Raw genomic sequence first — 23,685 nt, 5'->3', positions numbered from 1 at the left:
TAAGGAAATAACTAATTATATCTGTTTATCTAAGGTGAGGCTTTGGGTTCATTAGAATAAAATGTATACACATAATTGATTTCAGATAAAACTGTAACAGATCTCTTTTAGTGATTCAGAGAAAACAAATGAATGAGGGTTAGCAGCACTTTCAAAGATGTCAAGAAAAGAAACAGAGTGCATATTCTGCCTTAGTCTTCCTGGGTAACTTTTGACGAGTCATTGAATGTCAATTTTCCCAGCTGTAATACGGGGGCAATAGCCACCCATTTTCACGTGGGTGGTTAGAGGATGGACAGGTTGAGATAATGACCTGCCCCTGAAAGGGGCTTGCAGAACCAGTTGTACCTTCAGCAATTTGTCCTCCTGCTCAGCAGAAAAGGAGAAGCAATGATCCTGAAGATGAGTGGTTGCACAAGAGACATAAAAGTAAGGTAATTAAAAATCATTGGGTAGAACAGTGATGAGTAATTGCATTCTCCTTACTTAAAAAATAACTCCCTGAAGCTTCAATTGGATCTAGATTTTTTTCCCTTTCATTAGAGGACAGCAGGTGTTGTGCTACATTGCTGTGCATTGTTAACGAGTTGCCATGTTTCTCCTTAAACATTGGCAAAGTGATTCCCTTTAGCACATAAAACACTTTGTGGCTCTCTGAGGTGAAATATATAGATGGAAAATCAGCCATACCTGAAAAGGCCTGATTTTGTAGGAAGTTTTCCATGGAAGGGAGCAGCAGGACCTGGTTTCTTGTGGGAGATCTCAAGCCCAGCAGTGCCATCACACTGGTTCACACTACCTGCCAGAGACTGCCCTGATTATTTCCTTGGTAGAACAGACAATCACATGGATTTGTCAGCACCCAAATCTGTGAGTTTGGCTCAGATAGAGCAGCTGCTTGTGCCTTCAGATCAGTAAGGTCTTTTCCACAGTTTCTGCTACCAATACTGTCCTATAAGAGGTAAGCTCTTGAGAGGGTCCACAGTGAATCATCTGGAGAGAAATCAGGAAGGAATGCTTGAATCCATTTCAGCCATTTGTAAAGGAACCCCATATCTAAAGAGTGAGCATTTTCAGGACCCTCACAAGCTCTATGTCTCTCTTAGAAATCTGCAGGCATATGGGGAATCCTTTAATTCTACTATAAGCAGTTACTGGTTTTATTCTGAACTTATTCTAGAGGTTATGCTGTATCTCAACACACAGATCTATGAATGAAATGCTCTGCTTATCTTTAGGGCACAAACTGACATGAAGCAAATTCACAGCTTATTGAATATGAGGAACTGAGCAAAAAGAGCAGGACTGCCAACCAAACAAGGAGTTCCTTCAACTGACTGCTACCATTAAATAGTTAGGTGGGAAGACAGCACTGTGGAAAATATTTTAAAAATTGTTTCTTCTTAGAAAAAAATGAAAGCTATTATTTCCCTCCAGAGAATGAGTAAGTCTTCTTGCATAACCAAGGATTGCTGCTCTTCTGGGTTTGGTTGTTTGTTTTTTTTTTTCATCAGAGAATCTGCTTTGGACAAACCTTTCTGCATGTCATAATTTCAATTTCCTTTAAATTCTTTTCCCATTTAAAAAATGATCATATAAACATGTAAAGTCACTTCACCCCTCTGTTGAGGTTATGGTGATTTGCATAGTAGTTATGGTTGTTAAAATAGGATGGACTGAAAACAGGTTCTTCATTTTTACATTAAACATGAATCATAAATTAGGAAAATCAGAGCATAAAGAAAAAAGAAAGAAGTCCTGGAACACCTGTAGTCTTCAAAAACTAGATTTCTTATCAATCTATTTTAGTCTCTATTTTCTAAACTCACTTGCCAGCATAACACCTGAATGTTACATGAGAACTAATCTGTCTTGTATTGCTTTCTCAAGCTTTGGCCATTCTGGGAGAAAGGGAGCTGGCATATACCTGTATGTAAGGAAACAAGTCCCAGAAAATCTGTGCAGGTAAAAGAGGAGGTATTAGAATTTGTGCTGATCCCTCATTCCCAAGAGTTTATACTGCAGGCTTGGAGTAAAACCCTCACAACACCTGAAAAGACATTAACTTCCACATAATTTTATATACTCACATGACAAGCTGGTCATACACCGGCAGAGAGTTCTAGAAGTGAATAAGAATTAAATAAGGCCGGGTGGTACCTCCACTTAAATTTCTCATGTGATTTTCTTTTTTAAGGAGGTCAAGAGAATGATAATTGAACTCAAAAGAGAACAAATAACAAAAAACGCAAGGGTATTGTGAGATTTGAGTTTTAAACACCAGAATGCTAGATCATGAGCTTAGTTATAGCAGAGAATATCTGAAGTAAATCCATTGATATAAAATCAAATCTGCAGTCACTGAAGTCAGTTACTCTGGATTTAGAATGCCATGACTGAGATTAGAGTGTGGCCCATGCTGTTTAAATAAGGTCAATATATATGAATGAAAACAGAAATCAAGGCAGCAGAATGCAGAGAAACTGAGGTGATAAATAGAATGGAAGAGTTTGTAGATAAGAGAATTACTTAGTCTTAGAAGAATAATAAAGATGATTAAGAGGTGACAGGACTGAGGTATTAAAACTAGTCGAAGATTATTATAAAATTAAGCTTGATGATCTATTTGAGTTTGTTGAAGATACCAGAACTTGAGGATTTAGGTTTAAGTAAAGTGGGAATATGTATAAGAAGAATTTAAGGAAGTACTATTTTACAGAGACTGATAAAAAGATGGAAGGTACTTCATATTCAAATGTTAGAGACATGCTGCATTAATATTTAAGCAAATGCAGTAAGACTATCTGCAACCTAATGCAGTTAAGTGGTATCAGTCAGTTTTCTACTTGCAAATAACCAATCATTTTTACAGAGAGCTAATTTCCACTGATTATTTCTCACCCGAATAGCTAGATCAAATCAAAGATACAGAGCTTACAGCTGCTCAGGTTTTTGGAGCGGTGCTGGTTTCCACAAGGTGCAGACCTGGTCCTGTGTTTTGCTTTCACTAGCAGATTCTCTCCATCCCCAGGAGCTTGGTTGCATGCACTGTGAGGGTGGCATGAGGAAGCTTACACTTCTGCTGTCCACACATAACCTGTTTGGTGGGTAATTAAAGGATTTTAAACTCCAACACAGTCAATCTGGCACCTTTCAACAATTCAAACTGACAGAAACAGAGGACAAAAAAGAAAGAGCACATTTAATTCTTGTTGAAGCAGAAAAAAAAATAATTACGGGGAAAAGATAAATAAGACCTATGAACAGTGTATCATTGTGGTTTTTGTATCTCTGAATCATTCCTGAAAAAGCTCAGCCTAATGCCCTACCTCCAAACATCTCCATATATAATCTTCTGCCTTCCCCAATTTGTGCAGCTCTGCTATAACTCTGCTTAAGTACCTTTTTCATAAGGGTAAATGACAAGTGAGTTTAATCAGTGCTGTGCATGCCTTCAAGTAAAAAGGTAAATCTGGAAAAGATAAAATAAGGAAATAACCCAACAGTTTACTTCCCTAGTCCCACTTTACATTTGGTCTTGCTCTCTTACTTTCCCAACTCTACAAGTCTTACAAATGGGATTAATCAAGAGAAAGTTTCAAGTCACTTTAAAGAATGGCAATAGGAGAGAGTGTTAATATTTTATTATTTTCTCTCATATCAGATTGTAATATAAGACTCACAGGTATTATGTCAGGCATATACAAAATCTCAACCCAGTTCAGTTTCTTAAGGATCATCTTTTACCTCAGATTGTGGGGCTCCAAAATTGTTATGCAAATGTGCCTTACACAACCTGTTGGAAAAGTCTTGTCAGGAGGGCTTCATAAAGGGCTGCTTTTGGTAAGGAAACAGGCAATTCTGATGGAAGGTGTGAGGTTGAATTTCCCCAGGACACAAACGCTCTAGACTCTGTTGCTCACCAGCAATTACTCTAACTCCTTTAAGCTATCACCACTCCCAGATCAGTTTGCAATATTGCAGCCAACCCGTCACTCACAGGGAAGGGAAGGGCAGAAAAGAGTACTGCTCCATAAATCCAAACTTCATGAAGGGGGAGCTTGCAAGGTGGGCAGAAAATCTGAGGAGATAGATGGAATTTCAAATTATCTTCCATTGTTTTCTCCTTTGTGAATCTATGTTACTGCCTACTTTCTTTTGTCCCATTTGGTATTGGCTCCATCCTATTTCATTTAAGCAATTAACTGATTGTCAGAAGCAGAGTCTCTTTAGATTTCTCACATAAGTGATGAAAAATCTTACTGTCTTCATAGGGAAATTCAACTTTTGTTCAGCTGGGAGGTAAACTGCCTTTTACACCTGTACTTGTCTTTCCCCTGAGCACACAGGACTACACTGGCTGTGCTTTGAAATCAAATATCTGTTACATTTCTAGTTAGACCCTTAGTGTGTGATTGCTGAGTCCAGTCCTGAGGCACCTGGGTCTTTGCAAAATCTGTATAGTGTGTGAACTTGACTACTGGAACTTGACACCCAGAGTTATGTGAAAAAAACCTTGCTAAGTACTTTTGTGAATCTTTCCCAGGGTCATAGAACTTATTAGTGGAATTAATTCCACTCATAACTTAGGTGATTATGCTCGCTACTGTAACATCTTTCTCTTTTTTAAAGGTTTTTCCTTGAAAAAAGAAGATTGTGGGGGTTATGTGGGAAGGTTGGCTTGCTGTTCCCACCCTTCAATATTTTTTTTCTCTGAATAAATTTATTGACCAATTTCAATCACATGCAAAATCATAAAACAGTAAAGTTGCAATGTGATTTTGAAAATCAGTAGGTAGAGTAAATTAAAATGATGCCTCCAGTGAAGAGAAAAATAAAAAAAATGGTTCTTTGTCAACTCTTTGACAAAGGTCACCAGGCTAATCAATGACAGTGTGTGATGATTTTGCTCAGTAGATATTAAAAAAAGCAAGGAGAACCTTCTACCATATGCCAAGGAAGGGGAAGTTTGCAGGACAAAGGATTTTTATTCACCTACATATTAAAATTCAGACTGAATTTGTTCTATTACTTATGAAATAATTCATTTTTTTCAGTATGAGTGTGGTAGGTATGATTGTTTCTCACATAATTTCTTTTTTCACTAGAATTTACTAGGTAACTATAGGATAAAACAGTAATTGCCTGAACAAAAATATTTTTTTTTAATTTTGCTTACTTGAGATTATTTTTGGATTTGCACTTAATTATAAGGCAGCAAATACATATTTCTTTTTGCACAGCTCCACTTCTGTATACACAGGTTAAAAGTGGAAAAATCTATTTCTTTGTAAACTACAGTTGGGAAGATAGCAAAAACAGTTTTAGGGGCATACTTAATAGATCAAAAATGTTATTACCTCTTGAGGCAAAATGCAGAACTAGTACAAACTCATTTGGCCAATTCACACTTGTTTGATATATTTCAAAAGCATGATTTTATGCTGGATCAGCTATCATTTCTCTTCCTGCAGCCGTCGTCAGGCCAGGATAAACACTACAGTGTATACTCTGATTAATTTGACATAAATACTGTCAAATTCTCACACCTGAGCCAGATCATGTTTTCTATAGAGGATAATCCAGGTGTGCACGTATCTGGTATTAATGAGCACAAAAACAAGGTTTAAACCAGATCTTCCCTCTAAGTGTAAGTAAGAAATGGTAGCCAAGTATAAATTACTGGTTATAGTTCCCCTCTGATGATGGCCAGCTTTCCATATTCAGTCCAAGTACATGAGCATTTTAGCAATATATCCATATGATTCTCACTTTCCATTGCACTATCCCAAATATTGCACTGAGCCTGCTTTACTCCCAGATGATTATACATAATGGGCAATGTCTGGATGGAAGTGTGCTGCAGGGATTGTGAGCAAATGAGCTGTCTCAAACTTACAATGTGGGACTGTTCTACCGTTAACAGAATCTTCTGACATTATTTCAAGCAGTGAGATTATTAAGTGTCATACGGCTAAATAGGATGGGTCATTCAATGGAAATATCAGCAAACTCAGTCATATAAAACATAGTACCAAATGCTCTGTGTGACATTAGCCTATATCCCCCATAAATCTCTAGAAGATTTCATTTATTATATAAATATATATTATATCATTTTATGTGTGGCATGGTAAAACAATGCCAACTCTGTGCATAACTGCCTTTCCTGCAGTGGGAAACTCTCCGTGCTTGGGCACTTGTCTCAATTCAAGAGACAAGAAGGCCTTTTAATAAGACAAATAAAAAGGGGACTGTATAACTTAAAGGATAAATGCTTACTAGACAACTGTCAAGACATAGATATCAAGGATATTCACATCATAGACCTGATCATGAAGATTAGACCACCAATTTATGTCTGATTAAATGGCCTCAAAAAAATATATAAATGTGTAAAGTGAATAGTTTTATGAAAGGCAGAAGATACCATAAACCTAAAATATCAAAACTGATACCTAATCTATTCTCCCTGGGCTCCAAAGAGGCAGCTCTAGGTCTTGGTAAAGCCTGATCTATTTACAATATAATCATTGTGCTTGAGGGGATGGGAACAAAATATAGTCTGTGAAAATACTCCCTGGACTATCCACCTCCACCACCTGGAGTACTGCATCCAGCTATGGGGTTCCCAGCATAGAAAACACACGGGTTGGTTTGAGAGAGTCCAGAGGAGGTCACCAAAATTATTAGAGAGTTGGAGCACCTCTTCTATGAGAAAAGGTTGAGAGAATTGTCATTGTTAAGCCTTGGAAAAGAGAAGGCTTTGGAGTGTCCTAATAATGGGCTTCTAGCGCCTGAACGGAACCTAAAAGAAACACTGAGAGAAAATTTTTACAAGGGAATGTAGTGACAAAAGAATGGGGAATGGCTTGAAATTGAAAGAGAATAGGTTTACTTAAGATATTAAGAAGAAATTCTTTACTGTGAGGGTGGTGAGGTACTGGAACAGGTTGCCCAGAGATGTTGTGGATGCCCCATCCCTGGCAGTGTTCAACACCAGGCTGGATGGTGCTTTGAGCAACCTGGTCTAGTAAAAGTTGTCTTAGCCCATGGCAGGGGGTTGGAATTAAATTATATTTAAGGCCCTTTCCAACCTCAACCATTCTATGATGCTAATATTCTATAATTAATGTAACCCAGCTGGAACACATTGGATAACAAACATCAACTAGACAAAGTGGTGTCTTCGTCTCAGTAAGAGTCACCTTTTTCACCCTGTTCACTCAGTAAAAGATCAAGAAAAGCAGAGAAGACCAAGAAAAAGGGAAATAGTTTTTTGTGGACAAAATACTGGATTATAACTCAGAGATACTCAAATTACTCTGGGCCCTACTACTAGCCTGCTGTGTGAATCTGTTTTTTCAGATTTCGCTTCCTGTGCCATACCCATCTTCTCCCATTTGTAGTCTCTAGTGCAGTGTAGCCTACATGTGTAGCTAAAATCAATAACAGTGGCATAGGATAGTGTAAAATCAGAATTGTGTACAGGAAAAAAGAAAATGTGCTGTGATGGTCTGCTCTACAACAAGACAGTGTTCCATAAAATTAAACTCATTGGGTATTTGTAAGGTTGGAAAGAAGATAATGCTAATGTCAGAAAGTGTTGATGCAAATAGTTTGATAAGATTATTTTTATCTGGAGCAAAACGGTTAATTCCTGTTTGCCCAGCCCCATCTGTAAACAACTGTTGATGTGAGATGCACTAGGGAATTGAAAGCACTGAGTCCTTTAACCCATTCAGGAGGTTCTACCATTAAAAGGATGTAACAGAGCTGGATCTTATTTGCCAGTATTGCTTTGGAAACTGAGATGAAAGAAACGATGCCTTTGTGATGAAGGGAAAGAATTATTCCTACAATTCAGGCAGTTCAGTTCCAGCCTAGTTCACCAATTCCCATCTGACCTTGTGCACATTTAAGCTCAGCCTCTCAGTGTGGGAGCCAGAGTTCCCCTATGGAAGGTGCTGAGGACAGAGGTGTATTATGGGTCCAGAGAGGGCTTGACTCATGCAGAGAGACTTTACTTTAAACATCACGGTCTGAATGACCTGAGGGTTTTCAAACAGCATCAAATCTCAGTACAGAAACTGAAAGGATGTACCAAGGAAAGATATCTTCAATAGTTGCTTTTTCCCTATGCTTTCCTATGCTTTCATTACTGCCCCTGCCAGAGACAGGATACTTGAAAGGTTGTTCTTCTGCTGAGGAATGGTTGCTCTTCTGTTACAGCTATGTTTTGATATAGATGATTCAGTGCAGGTCTCAGATTCAGATCTCTGCAGGTCTCGGTTTTTCCCGTCCACCTTTTTTGTCTGTCTTCTCTAATTTGTCTGTAAGTTTGAATCCCAGCCCCACTGATTTATGGGAGTTTTGCCATTAGTTTCACTGAGCAAAGATTTGCTCTTACATTCTTTGAGCCCAGGACTGTCTTTTATTATGTGTGTGCCATGTCTATCTCACTGGGGTGCTGAAGTCAGTTGGGACTGCCAGATGCTACTGTAATTCGAATAAATGTTAGTATACATGGAGGAAGGAGAGAGATTGTATAGGTTTTCTTTCAACCGTTATATAAAAATCCTCTCAAACTTAAAGGACTTCAAGATATTACATTAAAACCAGCTTTTTTATTATTTTTTGCAGGATCTCCAGCATTTTTCATGTGCAGACTGATGGCTAACAGCTCTTCATGGTATTTACAGGAAAAATGCATAGTGCTAAATAATCGCCACATGCCGTGGGAGTAACTTCTGTTTTTAATAAAACCAATCTGGTCTGGATCAATGATAAGGGGGCATAATTTCTTCAAATGGGAAGCCAGCTCTTTGAAAGGAATCTTGCAGTCTACATTGCTCTCAGATCAGGGTCTGCAGGGTAAGCAGAAATCAGGGCCTGACTGTTTTTATGAAAAAAAGAATATTGTCCCTGTCTAAAAAGAAATTCTGGCAAAGAGATTTTACTGGGACAAAGAAATTTTGGTGAACAGAATAAAGTGGTCTGGAGCATGTTGGGCTAATTGCTGCTCTCTGTTTCTTTAGGTCTACAGGCACACATTCAAGAATGCATTTACTGGACAGTAAGCTCTTGCATTAGTGCTCCCTTTTTCAGGGAATGAATCCTTCTTGTTGCAAGGCAGGGAGCAATGACTGAGCAGGATTGCTGCCCACACCATGATTGCCTTTAGCACTGTCAACCCATATATCATACATTATCACCTCTATTCCCTGCTGGCAGCCCCTCTCTCCACTTTGCATGTGTGTGGGTGGCCCAATGCAGTTGACTCAAGCATCACTGATATCCAGGGTGCTTGGCTTGCACAGAGCAGTCCATCATATTTTAAGGACCGAGTAGCAGGACTGATGTCTCTTTGTCATCTCCCCTCTGCTACATCTCTATCTTGCTGCTGGACCAGTTCTTACAGTCTCTCCTCTACTGTTCCTGCACACAGTGCTGGTATTCTCCACCCTACATTTCTCTCCACGATACAATCAATCTAATCTTACTGTCCATTGTTTCTGTAATTAATGCATTGGTGCGTGACAAATTGCTAAACAGAGGAGAAACAGTGACTTGTCTTTGAATGGTATGGATCCCAAACAGAAACTGCAGGGAGGAGAAGAAAAAGACAGCAGGTGTCCAAGCAAACCAATTTTTGTCACTGGACTCAAGGATGACATTCCAAGAGCAGATAATTTTTAGCAGCTGTCCAGTCAGGCAGATACATTTACTGCAAACAAAATGGTTTGCTACTCACTTTTCCAAATATAATAGGTGAATCAAATCCCATGGATTTTCCTCAGTCTTATTATGAACAATAAGAATAAAGGTATATGTAGTGCCTTCATCCCACTGATTTTATGTGTTCTATAAGCTTTAAGCATTCTTCTCTTAGAACTGAAGAAGAGTAGACAAGTGATTTGCACAAGGTTATAACATAAATCATAAATTAACTGAAGGTTTGCAGATTTCAGCTTTGTATTCATACCAACAGATCTCAGTTGCATCTCTCGTAGGAGACAAGACAGGACAGGCACCTACTTACTAGCTGATTTCATTTTGTGTAAAATGCAAATGTACAGAAAGTTAGAATACAAAACCACCCAATTTTGTTTTAATCATATGACTGCTTTTGGCCAGGGTTTGGTTTTTGGGTTTTTTTCCAGATCTAAATGCATGTACTACAAACACTTCCTTAGCTGTGCTTTATTACATGTTTCAAGCAGTAAACTCTCTAAAATGATATAAGAATTTTTCATTTTCTGCTCTGGACGTGACCACCAGAAAGATGAAAATTTCCACAGTGTTGGAAAAGCAGGCAAACAAGTCATACAGCCAACCAAAATAATTACTTTTTGGCAAAGTGCTCAGTGGAAAATTTCCCATTGTCATTGTACAAACAATGCACGTTCTCCCATGAAACAGTGTCAGAGTGTTTCTCATAAACATATGCACCATTTCCTCTTCAGAAAGGTCAAGTAAAATAGCATCAAGAGGAGCATTTAGAAGCAACCCACCTGTTATTGCCAGCCAACAGCTACTTAGAGAAATGATGCTAGTGTATCTTGGGGAAAGACAACTGGGTCTCTGTCTGCAGTGGATTTTTATGGTGTAAAAGAAGAACACACTGGTTGAAATTCACAATCCATTGCTTTAAACTAGCTTTGTGAGGCACAATAAAGTCACTAAAGATAAATCATTGAGGTTTGTATTAGATGCTTCAATGGAAGTATTGAAAAGAGATGTGCTAGTGTATCAATGGAAGTCTTTTGAGCCTTTCTATGAGATCCTTCCATTTAGGGGGATTCACTTTTGAAACAGAAATTATTGCAATCAGCAGAGATCTTCTAAAAAACGACAGTGCAGCTCAGCCAAAGGTTATGTGTTAGAAGCATAAATGGCTGGATGAAATTCTTCAGTCCATTTTATATAGGATAATAGACACTATTGTCATAATGATCCCTTGGACTTTATTAACCACAAATCTATACCACACCTTACAGCACGTGATCTGTGCATCTCTGATCATCCATAAATGATATCTACAGATATGGGAAAGAAGATGGCAAAAATTGAGCTCATTTTGACTCTACAGCATGTTATGGTTAGGCAGTTTCTAAAGGAGAGGACAGAAGAATATATTTATCACATCACAGAAGAATATATTTATGGGTCCTCCAATAACAGAAGGTTAACTACGGGGAACCTGCAAATAATCATTCCTAGATAAACAAAACTTTGGTCTTTTAGTCAGTTGTGATCTTAACATTAAAATCAATTAAACAAAACAAAACAAAACAAACAAACAAACAAAAAAAAAAAAAAAAGAAAAAATAGCCCCAAAACAAAACAAAATAAAAATTACAAAAAGTATCTTCCAGGAAAATGAGTCCCAGGGATTTGATTTAAATTTTCAGTCTTTCCTCACTATTCTGAACCACCAATGTGATAATCCTATGTATATGTACATGTACATGTGTACATGTGTATGTATTTTTATACATATATGTATAATTTATATTCTTTGAAGAAGGTACCCTTTAGAAATCTGCAAAGACACCGAATGGTTCAGAGGAGAGCTATGTCAGGGTAGGTACAGAAAAGACAGCACTGAAAGGTTTCTGAGTGACAATAATGCATATGACAAATGGAAAGGGCCACCGAAATCTGAAGTCTTACAGAAGAGAAGTTTAATATGCAGGTCATCAGGGAGAGGAGGAAGAATTGGACAACTTGAAGGGCAAATCATGCTAGAATTCTGTGCAAGCCACTGAGCACAAATGACAAATACACCCAGAGACAATACCCATGCGCACAAATACGCTGTATAATCCCAGACACTGTAAGAAACATGTAAACATTCAAGCTTGCATTTGCATACATTCTGAAAATGCTAGAGGACGTTTTTGCAAGCTATTATTTAATTTATTCACAAGGTCGATTTGGAAACAGTGTTCAAATGTTTTGGAAATACGTCAAGAACATCGTTTTATTTCATGGTATTGTGGTAGCATCTCATTATAGTAGTCTAATATGAATGCAGCACAATGAAAAAGCTATTGTGATTGTATTGTACTAGGCTAAATAGATAGAATGTTATTACAGTACTGTAAAAGGAAAGATTTATAGGTTAGCATTTGCATTTATGAGTAAGAACAGCACATGCAGCCACATACTTGGTTATTTGGACTCCCAAGGAAACGAAACCTTTTGTTATATTCAGAGTTATCAGACATTTGAGCAGTGAATGACCCTGCTACTGCTGGAAAAAGCAGCAGCAAGGGAGAATAGGTGTGTTGACTCTGCTTCTGGAACAGTTTCTGCTGTCATGCTCCCCAGAGGTTTAATCCCCTTTCAACAAGAACATCAGGGTCCCAGACAGAATAGGATCCAATTGCACATCAAAGCAGCCTTTTTTTTTTTTTTAGGATGGACAACTAAGGGGCACAATTTTAATTTCTACAGAAATGCATCCAGCAGGAAAACAAATCTACCCTGTATGAGCTGAGGAATGTCTTTGCCTTCTCAAGGATATTTTCCACTGCTATTAGAGGCAGAGGTGATGGAGGAGAGCTGAGGAGATTTCTCTGCTTCCTTGCTAAAAACATTTTGCGAACTATGAGAGTATTTCAGTAGGGCATCCCTTCATCCCTTTCTCTCCCTCGCTGGGTTTCGATTGATGAGATCTATGAATTTTCTATTTAAAGGAGAAAATCCCTGTTTGCTTTCAACTTAGGTGACTAAATATGATCTGGAGAGGAAAGAATCCTGAAAGCCAAGTCCTTGGTGTTGTAATCACCACAGTTGTGCTGACTAGAATGGAACTACATTGATTTGTATCAGCTAAGGCTCTGGCCCGATACCATGAACACATCTTTGTAAGCCACTAAACATCTCCCCATGCTGTCTTTTGAAAGAATAAATACTTTAGTGGCAGCTGCTTCCAACTGGAAATCTAACACAATAATGAGAAATCTTAAAAACAGGAAATAGTACTCAGCTGTGGAACAAGGGCTTGATGGAAAGCCTATGGAAACAAGTGGGAATGAAATCATGGCTTCACACAGGTTTTTGGTGGTTCCTAAAAATGAACATTTAAAAGTGTCTGAAGGAACCAGGTATTAATTCTCAGTAAATACTGCTGGAAAATGGCATGTTAATTCCTTAGACCCTACGGAAAAATCACAAATAAGATCAAAAATGTGGAAGACTTTCACATATAAGTGAATTATGGATATCAGTTTTTACTATGGAATTTCCAATTATTCTGGACAGATTCTGGGTGCTTTCACGAACCACATCCTCCTGTTCACTTTGACAATATATGCATTGATTGTTAGTCTGGAAGAATGGCTTTTCAGTCTTAATTTATGGGGCAGGTATCTGTGTTTAACAACTGATACCAGTTTGTGCACTGCTGGATGTTTGCTGCCAGTTGCTGAATGTTTTCATTATTGTTAAAAGTGCTCCATAAATTGCTAAAACTGGTCAGCAAGACAGGAAGACAGTGCTTGTTCAGAAATAAAATCTGCCAAGGATTCCATGATACAATAATAAAATAATACGGTTTTATATATATATATATATATATATATACACACATATACATACATACATATATATATATATAAATAAAATAAAATAAACTAGAAGATTTGGCCCATAAAATCTTTTTTTTTTCAAAAAAAAAAAAATTCAGAACAGATTTTTTTGGAAGCTTACTAAAAGCTTTATACAACCTATTGGTTTAAGTAGAAATCATTGGAAGTTATAGATAGTGTAATATATAGTAAATAAATGGTTAGAAAAGTACAGAGGCAGGGAGACAATTATTGCTTAAAAGAACAACATAAAATGCTTTATATACCTGAGAAAGCCTCTTCCATCCTCCAAAACTCTCTTTATATAAATATAAATATTTCATTTGCTATGGCCTGTGGGATCAGGAGTTCCCTGATTTTAGCAGAATTGTAATATGAATAAGCAAATGAGTTAATGCAGGGGAAGAGTTCCTACTAGAGATAGAAAATAATGTTACTGATCTGACTCTGTTTGTAAGTAACCACTGCTCAGAAATATAAATTAATTCCAAGTAATATTTTAAGCAAATATTTTGATATATTTAAGAGATATTTATTATTTTAAAATATTTAAGACCAGTCATGTCAAAATTCTTAAAAATAAGTACTCGGATTTTTATCATCACAGAGTCAATCTTTATAGATAGACTCAAACAAAATAAACTTTGATTTTGCTGCCCCTATACTATTCTTGTTAAGCCTTGTTGTTGTTGACTACCGAATTACAGACTTTTCAAGGCTGATGATGAAGTTTAAAGCAGTGAATTATTAGGTGTTAATTTTGCCAGAGAATTTCCATCCATTTGCTACCCTCAGAGCTACCAGAGTGGGTTCTTCCCAAAGCCCAGTTGCTTTTAGTCAAAACATATTTGGAAAACATGTTGAGTTGTAGGGCAGAAGTTTCCATTCAAGCCACTGTCACTGGGTGCTTGCTCCCAGGAGAATAATCCATGCTCCAGATTTCAACTGAAAAGACCCATGATCTTTTCAAAAAAAAAAAAAAAGCACCATTCTTAGTTCAGAATGCAGCAGAAAACTAGAAACTGCATTGGCTGTTGCTTGGTACCATCTAGTTGTCTGTGGCTCTTTCTTCAGCATCTCAAATTTTGGTCTCATTTTCTGGTTATTCTCATTGACCATGCATGGAAACTAACCAGATAATTTTAGCTCTACAAATCACCTGCTAAGGTCAGGAAGGTAATTTTTTACCTAGTAGGTGTGTGAACATGATATTTACGTGCAATCTTACTTTCAAAATGTAGAAAAACGTCCACTGACTTATTTCTTTAAAAAAGAGGACACATACTTAAAGTAAGATATCTAGTTAAATGTCTTGATGATTCAGTACCTTTATGTCAATGCAGAAAATAATAATCAACTTCTCTGTTTCATACTGTCATCTCCCAGATGAATTCAATTCCTAGAAACTTATTACAAGTGCCAAGACATTTTTGTTTGATTCTTCTCAGTGGGCCACGTCTTCAAAGAGCAATCATGATAAACATTTGCAAATAGAAATATTTGTTAAAGCCAATGTTCATCCCAAAGGGATCTCTCTGTGAGTGTACTGATGGATTTTTGCCTTTTACAGGAAGGTAAAATAGGAAGTAGTTTATTGTTCAATACCGGGCCTGTGACAGACTTCTAACTGGAGAATTGGAGACCATAAAACACTAAATTATTACATCTTTCAGTCCTGCTCTCATGCCTGAAAGGAAATGATTTGATTCATTAAGCATTCCGCAGGTTAAAAACAAATTATCTCCATTTGTATTTATTTGCAAATCTAAAGAGCTATCGAGCTCACAAACCTCTTCTGGCCTATTAAAACCATCCAGCACCAATTTTAAGAGTGCTTGGGAGGCAGCTTGCAAACAAGTAGCACCCAAAACCATGGACAGACTTTCTGAAAGCTCCATCTACAACACATTGGGTTTATTTTGGGACACAAACAGGAACCAAGCCCTTCTGAAAATCTGTGCTTCATTAGGAATTCTGATTATTATTAAAAATCTGGCACTCACTGAAGATGCTGAGTACTTGAAAACTCAATGCTAGGTTCTCTTGAATTTCCTGTTGGAGAATTGTTGTTATGCCAGGCAAGGTTTTTGTGTTAGAAATATGTTTAAGCAAATTTTGAGATACATATCCAGGTACCAGATTACCTTCGTAAAATATGTTTCAATCACTGCTGTAGGAAAAATAGGGTGATGTGCTTGTGTGATATCATTACATCTCATGCACTCAGTGGCTTCTTAGAGCTACAGAAATAAAAATGTGAACAATTTCTTATAAAGATCTGAAAATAAAATATTTTTAGTCCATTTGTTAATAATTATTCTCAAAACAGAAAAGAGAAACTTAGGGCTATTTCTATTGATTAAAATGTTAACATTAATAGCTGACATGTCATAGTGGTAGAATTTGGAGAAGCAAAGGCTCAAATTTAGGGACCTTACACTTTAAATCTACCAATACAAAGGTCTGTTCCAAAGTCCAAAGGCAGTTATAAAAACGGCCTCCTAGATCTGGGAGAAATTACTTGCATTGGATAAAGTAGTTCCGTACTGAGAATTTGGCTTTATTTTTCCCCTCTGGGCCATGTTTTGTTCTGTCATTTTGAAGAAAAAAAAAATATTTTAAAAGGATGATATTTCTAGGTCTTACAGACTTGCCATCTCTCCTTAGTTCTTCGTAGGAAAAAGAACCATGAGATAAATTGCCCTGTGAAATAAGAGAAGTTCTAATGGGTTCTAATACTGCAAAAGGGATTAGACATTTCTGGGCTTTTGGATAATCTTCAAATATTCAAATATTTAGTGTCTCAAATTTTAAGAGGCATTTGGACAATGCCCTTAACAAGATGATTTAACTTTTAGTCAGCCCTGAAGTGGTCAAGAAGTTGGACTAAATGATCCTTGAAGGTCCTTTCCAACTGGAACTACTCTATTCTACTTCATTCTATCAAGTGATGATCCTCTATAGGGACTGATGAGGCCAACGTGAAACATAAAAAAATACTTAACTTTCTGAAAGGATATAAAAAATTACCAAGTCTTTAGGGAGTACACTACTGGGATTCACCAGGAAGAATATGCTAGAAGAATGTTATATATAAAAATACAGATAAATCAATGTGTAATGTGAGAAAAATACCTTTTAAAAGAACAAGAGGCAGTGTTTCACATGTATTCCTCAGGTAGTTGGCAACGTCCTGCCTGCGTTGTAATCTATGGAACATCTGGGTCTGATCTGAGGCTGCTATTCCACCAGATGTGCTAAAAAAGTTGTCCCTTCTCAGATGTAGCGATGTGGGCACTGGCTGCATAATGAGCCTGTCCCAAATGCTGGTTGTAGCAAAGGCTCTGGTTCCTCTTCCTTAGGATGACTTATGATTGCTTGTTTCCTTCTTCTGCCTCAGGTGGAAGCTGAAAGTATCAGGGCTTTTCAGTGAAACCAGCAGTGGACTCCCTCCTGCTGGTGGCTTTGTGGTGGATGAAAGTTCCAGGGACAGTCCTGGTCTGGCACAGCTGCAGAAAAGTGTCCCTGGACGGTGACAATAAGTCTATCTCTCTGGAGCACCCTTTGTTCCATCCCCTCAGAGCAGATAACTCCCATCTGCAGCTGATGCAGGGTAGCAGGGAGGTAAGACTGCCATATACAATGATCTCAGTTTCATTTCATCTGAATGATCCCAGTGAAAAATTAGTCTTACACCCACCAACACCCTTAAAGGGATATGCTCCTTTTAATGTGTGAGATGAAGAACAGGAAGAAGATAAGAGTTGAAAGAGAAGAACTCTGATAACTGTGGGATCTAGAAGCTATAGTGTGCTCAATTAATTAGAATCTTCTCTTGTTTAAAAAAAAATGGTCTCTCTGTGCACATATTTAAAAACTGGTAATAAAATATCACTACTGCACTACTATGGAGTCTCTTTGAGATGCTCAATGAAATACTTGAATTACAAAGTAACAATTTCTATTGTTAGGAGTTGCTGCTATTCTCTTTTTATTGATGTCATAAAGTAGGTATTTATGAGATGAGGTTATTAAGATCAATAGTATAAATGGAACACCTAATTCTCTCTTTTTCAGACCAGCACAAAGCATTCCTTGGGTGGAATATGTGAGAATAAAAGGTGACTGGATACTGTCAGTTAACCCTAATCCAAATGCAAAGAGCTCACCCTATTAACAATGAGTCATTTTTTATGTGTTTCTTAGATCTAAAACTATCTTGTCCCTAAGTAGCCTTTTTATGAAATGTACAGATTTGAATTCATTGCAGGATTGGATTTGCCACATTTACAACTAACACTGAAACTGTATTTTTGTCTTTTTTAAAATATGAAAGACAAGACAGAGCATTTTATTTTAAAACCCATTTAGTAGTGTGTTTTTAATAAATATGATCCTTCTTTGTGAAAAATGTCCTTTCACAAAGAACAAAAAATCTCAGATTTTAACATCGATACCAAGTCTTCCTATCTACTAAATAATGGACTTCAAAGACACTATGGTTTGGACTGAGTTAAATCTGTATACTAATGAAGAATTTAACCTATATTTATAAAGTTTCATTGCTCAGACCAAGTTGCAAAAGACAGTGTTTTTGAGCCAAATGTAGTCACCAAACTCTCTCAGCTATTTCTAGTTATCTGCCTCTTGTTTCCATTTCCTATTTTCAGAGCAGCATCATCAATCACTACTAATTTGAGCTCATGATTAAATCATATCAGCTTAGTTATGGGGTCATCATTCAGGGAAAGTATTTGCCAAGAGCTGATCATGTTGCTGTTCTTAATGACCCTGCTCCTAGAGCTCCATTCTACAAGCACTTGATAACATCAATAGGATTTACACATAGGAGAAGGGTTTGAAAAGTTCACCAGTCATGAGATGCTACAGAAGACAGTGAGTGCTCTTCATTGCCAAAGGAATAAAATTTTAACAGATTTTTTTCACAGATTTATGTTAAACAAAATACTTGAGAAATTTGGATAACTTCAGCAATGGAAACAAAAAAACCTCAAACACTTTATTAAATAATCAAAGCATAATATCATTCTAATATTGCTCACTACCCAAAAATAATAGTATGTTTTAATTTAAAAGATGTGCTTTTCAAAAATGCACAGCAAGAATTGCTATAATACTTTAAAACCTAAAAAAGCACACCAAAAAGTCTTCAACGTCTTATTTCACAGAGATTCGCTTCCCTTATCTTAATTGTTTAGTTTGCAGTAATGTACAAAGAGTTAATTGAAACAGTTAGCAAACTGAGATGTGAGCTTCTACTACAGCTCTTCCCATGGGAACTGTTGAATGAGAAAAAGTTCCAATACCTCACAGTTTTCCTATGTGGCTAGACACAAAAACTTTATATCCATCTAAGTGATTGTAACCAGTCACAACAAATTTGCTATGAAAGTTAAAATACATCATCTGATGCATCCCAACACTAACAGTAGTAATCGACTGGTAAAATCTTTTCTCTTTTCCATGCTACTTATACATCTCTGAGGGTTGTGAAAGCAGAGAAAAGCTATCTCTGAATTTTGCACCATCAGCTATTGCCTTCAGCATGCGTGGTGGCAGGGAAGGGCATACAAAGCACTGCTGGGATGGGGGAGAGCTATGGTGAAGCTCAGCTCTGTGGTGTGTCCCCAGATGCTGCCCCTGACATGCACGGGGCTCTGCTCAGCCCTCTTCTCTGTCCTGAGCATGTTCCTCCTGCACCTGCTACCAGGGGCTGTGAAACCTTTACAGGGCTAATACAAAGCTCACATTTGTGTCATGCTGAAATGTATTTGAGCAGGAAAAGACCCCTGCTTGTCTGCCAGGCTGTCTATTCCCTACACTGTATTCAAAGCCTCTTTACTGTTGTGCCACAAAGGTTGAATCAGAGAGAGCAGGGAACAAAAACCTTCTAGATGGCAAATCTGAGTAACAACGTGAGAGCTACATACTGTGCAATGCCATTATATGACTTCAAATCTTTTGTTCTAGAGAACATTATATACCTATTACATGCTTAAATACAGGCATTGCTATAGCATAATTAAAATGTTTGTGATCACAGAAATAAAAGGAACAGTTAAAAAGCAAAACTGTATTACCTCGGCAGGACTGCTGAACTTTGGCTGTAGGCACAGAAAGAAAAGCCATCAGCATGAGGCAAGGAGTGTACAGGCCTTTGGCTCCATCTGAAAAAACAAGTTAATAGGTATAAGGGCAATTCTCTGTTGGTGTGTAGCTGTAGAAAACCACTTTCTCTTAGCTCTGCAAGCATGGTTACTTAAGCAGTGTTTTCATACCTGAAATGTTCCTGTGGACATGCTTCAGGGCACTGGCTTTAGTGGGAACTGTGCAATTCTACAGTAATATTTGTTAACCTGCACAACCCAGTACTTGCTGTAGTTTCTTCTCCACAGAAGAATACTGTACATTTGGTCAAAAGGAAAACAAAAGGCACAACAGCCAAAATACTTCAAATGGTAGTTTGAGACCTAGGGGTCTTAAATATATTGGGTTTTGGGTTGTTTTTTTTTTTTTTTACAGGAAAGCAGGCACTAATTTCCATTTAGGAAAAAAAAAATTCCACAGGAAATGTATAAGTGAGCACTTGCAATCAGCTTTATTCATAGCATTGCAGATAAATTGTTGCAAACACCATGCACTTTTATGCTTTGTTTTTCTTAATTCTGGAGAAGTCCATAAGTGAGATTGCTACCACAATTTGGAATCCATAGTTTAGCTGACAAAGACCTAGCTAAAGTGTTCTAGGGATGCAGAATTAAATGAGGACTTTGTCCTTCTTTTCCAGTCAGATCTCTGAAGATGCTAGATTATCTTCTATAATGTGTTTTACCACAGTCTCTAGAGAGGACCACCTCCTTAAAAGGACAGCATAGTAATCTAATAAAAATCCAATCTATGGAGATCCATTACTGTGCAACTGAGAAAACCAAACCAAACAAGAAACTAATACAAAACCCTCAGAATTCCTTGGTGCATTTTATGTACTACAGCTTTTACAAATGACCACATGGATCGTGTAATATCATCTACTGTGCAGACTTTCTTTTAATAGGTCCCCATGGACTGAAATGTTTAGACACAACAGATTTGAGCAGAGGGGCCAGTTGTAGATTTAAACAGGAATTCTTATGGTTTTATGGGCTTGTATGTCAGCCATATCATTGCTTTAAAAATTGCTTTTGTATTTAATAGTAGGGGAGCTTGACCCGAACATAGTAACAACACATGTATCCCTTTAACTGAGCTCTGTGAAGGATTGCAGACTGAAATGTAGAGAGGTACTAGCTCTGTGAGTTAAGATGTCATTAGCTGCCCAGGAAGGGTAACTTTGTCAATTGTCATTAACACATTTATTACGCTAGTACTTTAAAGATCAGAAGTGTTAACCTGGAAATGGCATTCTGATTTAAATCTCTTTAACGTTTTGAAGGATTGGTCATTTCTTTATACCTCACTGCTCTTTGAGGAGAGTCCTCCCTTTGTTCAGCATCTGTAAATTGCCTGTATGTGGATCTCACTTAAGAAAGAAGCAAAAGATCCTGAGTTACTCAGATCTGTCATAAAACTGTCACTTTGGATTATTGCTTAAATGTTGGCTGCAGGCTGAAAACTGTATGTCCATGCAGCACTCGCCAGTTCAGGTGGGGTTTATAAAAGAGAAATTGTTGCTCTGCAGGGACATACCTGTTAACCTTATTCATTTGTAAAACTGGTTACATATTTTGGCACTCGCCTGTGCAGTCTGACACTGACAAAGCTTTTGACAGGATGAAGTAGATATACGGTATTTAGGTAAGGTTCTCAGAAAGTGCAGCTTCAGAGCAAACTTTATTAACTGCACCTAAGCTCGTTCTGTGTCAACCAGCAACTCTGCAGCAAAGCCTTCAGATCTTCCGCCCTTTGACCTCTAACAAGACACAAAGCTGGGTTGCAGGTGATGTAGGACTCTCAATTAGTGGTTCCAGCTTTACATGCATTCTTCTGCTTTGTGATTCACATGTCTTTTACCAGGTTACAGGTTGTGTGGGACAGAAGCTGGAAAACAAGGGGCTTGTCTTGAGAGATGTTTAGCAGCTTCAGTCCCTACAAACACCAATGCCCAGAATAATGAAGGATTCATCCTGCAACTTACTGCACTGGGTTTTGTATGACTGTCTGCTTTTTGCTATATAGTCAAGGATTAACTTCTAAATAATGGCAAACTGAAAATAACAGTATTGTATTGCATACACAACTTAGCTTTTTTAATTAATATGGCTTACATTCACATTTAATTGTATTTAATCTGACAGGTATTTTTCTACAGTTAGCACAGGAGTTTCATCATACCAGGAAATTCAGTGAGCAAAACTGAAAAAGACAAGAATTACGTGGACTAAAATGTATGCATTTTGTGTTCTTTGTGTAGCCATTATCATTATGAAGGATCTGGTTTAGAATAGAAAAAATACTGATTATCACAAAAATATTTGCACAGATTCCTCATACAGTAAGATTCTGGCACATATTTGAAGAAAAGAATTAAAATCATGTTACCATAATTTTTCAGCTAGAGAAACAGTTGTTTTACCTGGGCTGTGTAGTTTACTGGGTAAGGTACAAGAAAAGGGCCCTAACAGGGAGAAAAGTGGAAATATAATAGCAGGTGATGAAGACAGGCACTGATTGGCCTTAAGCTGAATTGAGTTGTGATTTATCTCCAGGAGCATATTTGAGGAAACTCCATCAGAGCTTTCTGAAGACTGAGATTCTCAGCATTTTCTAACATCAGTCAGCCCAAGAGGAGTTGCATCTCATGGCATTCAGGACCAAATACCCTATGGTATGTTTGGCTCACCTTTGCAGTGCTTGAGCAATTACTCCAACATCTAGGACACACCTGTTGCACAAGCAGTTCACAGCCAGGTTGTGGACATGGTATGGATCTAGTGAGCCATCCCTGCTGCTGACTAGTGTCAAGAAGAGCAATAAACCTGGAGATGAAATGGCAATAAGGATTTCTGGGATTTTGTTGTGAAAGCAGACATTGCCAATGTCTTTAAAAGGGTTTAAGGTAATCTGTTGCGTAAGTTAATTTCTCATTGTTTTTTGAGTAGGACTAAAGACCCCACTGCAAAACAGAACTGTCTCATGGTGTATGTATTTCATATTCTACAACTGTTGCACCACGGTCATCCTCCTCACTGTATCACCATGAGTTTCCTTTTCAGGTGTGGTATATTGCTGCCTCACATCATGACTTTCCTTGGGCACTTCCTTTCGTGGAAGATATTGCACAGATTCAAGCTGTTGGCTTCTCTAGGGATTTCTGCTAGGACAGACACAGAAAAAGACACTTCTCCAGCTTAGCATAACCCCTGAGCTTCCCTTTGTACCTCCAGACAACCCATATTTTCTATTCTACCTTCCAACCCTACTGTGACACAGCAAGACTCTTGGATTTTTCCTCTGATTACATACAAGCTTTGCAATAGAACCGCTGTATTGCAGGCTGGGATTTCATGTATTGTAATCAAGTATGATCAATTCACTGCAGGTGCCATGGCAGGCAGAGGACATTCAGTCCCTGGTTTCTAAGTGCTCCAAACCTAACCTTTAAATGTTGCTACCAAGAGGGGTGATTGGCAGTGCCTTCTGTACTGCAAGGAGATAATTGTGGTGCAATGGTATAATCAAGTGAGACTCATTCTGTATTTTTGCTATCGTGGAAAAAAATTCTGATATGAGCCATATGGGGTAAAAGACTAGGGTTACAACAATACAATTACAGGGTTGTTTTATCCAAGCACAGGTTTGACTGAGACAAGAAGTGAACTTTTCTACAATATATGTATGTAGGCAAAGAATCTGAAAGACTGTGGACTCTATTTCTAACTCAACTTCCTGTGGCCACTGAAGAACAGAAGAATTTTCAATGAGGAATTAATGTTATGAAGAGGTTTAATATCATATAGCTCATGGCACACGAAAGATCCTTAGCTCTTAGCTCATGATAATCCGGATAGAATTTAACCTTCAAAACTTAAAAGGTGAGTCCGCATTACTTTTAAGACGAGAAAAAAGA

General features: G+C 37.6%; 1 long non-coding RNA gene across 1 annotated transcript in view; it reads left to right on the top strand.

Annotated features, from left to right (window-relative positions):
* The window catches only part of LOC135302663 (uncharacterized), a 118,364-nt gene that overhangs the window by 67,906 nt on the left and 26,773 nt on the right, over positions 1-23,685 (top strand). Inside the window, exon 2 of the long non-coding RNA XR_010364238.1 lies at positions 22,325-23,650. This is a non-coding gene — a long non-coding RNA (uncharacterized LOC135302663). The remainder of the gene's footprint in view (positions 1-22,324; positions 23,651-23,685) is intronic.

Source organism: Passer domesticus, chromosome 6, assembly GCF_036417665.1.
Source record: "Passer domesticus isolate bPasDom1 chromosome 6, bPasDom1.hap1, whole genome shotgun sequence".
Classification (NCBI taxonomy): Eukaryota; Metazoa; Chordata; class Aves; order Passeriformes; family Passeridae; genus Passer; species Passer domesticus.
The sequence above is the reverse complement of the archived record's forward strand: the minus strand, read 5'-3'. Positions and strand labels throughout refer to the sequence as shown.